Genomic DNA, 1,433 nt, shown 5'->3' on the forward strand with positions numbered 1-1,433 from the left:
GTAAAAACCAATCGCATACACATTGACTATTAAATTTGTTCACTCAAAATACTGATTTCTTGGACCATAAGTTCGTTGTACTTGACCCCAAGTACGTTGTCCTTGACCATTGATTTTTCAAGTGTATATGTCTTGATTCAAGTGACATGTACTTGAAAAATCCAGGATCATGTACTTGAAAAACCAAGGATCATGTACAATGTTCTTGATGCAAGAACTCAGTGACTTGGGAGTTAGACAGTGACAAAATTTAAGAATAAGGATGACGGAAAGCATTGTCGATAAGGCGCAAGTGGTGATTGCCAAGTGGTGACCTGCAGACAGGACCAGCTGATTAATAGGCACAGTTTGCAAGCTCACGGGACTACTTAACACGTCCTTAAGACGTCTACGAATGATTATCGGAGTTAAGTAGCACGGGATCCGGTCAGAACCGGGTAGCTGGGTAGCAACACTCGCAAACAACGACACGATATCCCCTTGCTTTCTAACTTGCTCAGAGAGGGTTCTTTACTTTAGAGATAGCAGTTCTCAATTGACACATTTAAGTATGACTTCAAAACACTGACGACTGCGGGGCTATATCGTGAGCAAAACTATCAAATGGTGTGAGTCTGTTTAAGTAAAATTAAAATAAATACTACATTAGCCACACTTTTGCTCCAGTTGCAAAACTTATGCAAACGCTTTTATTTCGCACGTGCCTCTACCCCGCTATATATGAGTGACTCATAACGTTCCGCGAAGCGTTGCCCGAAGCGGGAGCAGGCCGGAGCCTGGGCGCCCCAGAGTGTGACGTACGCTGACCTCCGGGAGGGCCGCCGCCGTCGCGGCCGGCCAGGACGGCGATGAGGGCGATGAGTCGCTCCGGCGCGTGTGACGCAGCGGATGTCCCGCCCTCCCGTCCGGCGCAGACAAGCCAGGCGCCGACACGGGTTGCGTTATGTTGCAGAGGGACCCGCGTACGTATAGGGCCTCCCGGGCCGACGCATCGGGGAAGATAATGGTCACGGCCAATCCACTTCGCCATACCAGGGCTGGGCGGGGGGTGAGGGGAGGGTGAGGAGGGGAGGGGGGGCAGACGGGTCTGGCAGGGCTGGCTGACTGGGTTTGCGCGCGGGAGGGCGCTGGCCTGTGGCATAGGAGGCGGAGGAGTTGGAGGAGGAAAGAGAGAACCAGGGGGAGGGGAGGGGGAAGAGGAAGGGAGGTAGCGGGCAGGAAATAAGGGATAGCGCGGTGGTGGGGCTCGAGCGTTGTGTGATCCTCGACATGGCATGTTTCCTCACCTCCCGGCAGACGCGCCCAGCACGACTGGCGAAAAGAGAGAAGGAAAATACAGCAATGTTGAGATTTTGTCAAGAGCGTCGACCCCCGCCCCGCCGCGCCACCCTGGAGAGAAAGACCTGCCATGCCGGCTGCACTTCCACGCCGCC

Source organism: Frankliniella occidentalis, unplaced genomic scaffold (assembly GCF_000697945.3).
Source record: "Frankliniella occidentalis isolate FOCC.00 unplaced genomic scaffold, Focc_3.1 Scaffold493, whole genome shotgun sequence".
Classification (NCBI taxonomy): domain Eukaryota; kingdom Metazoa; phylum Arthropoda; class Insecta; order Thysanoptera; family Thripidae; genus Frankliniella; species Frankliniella occidentalis.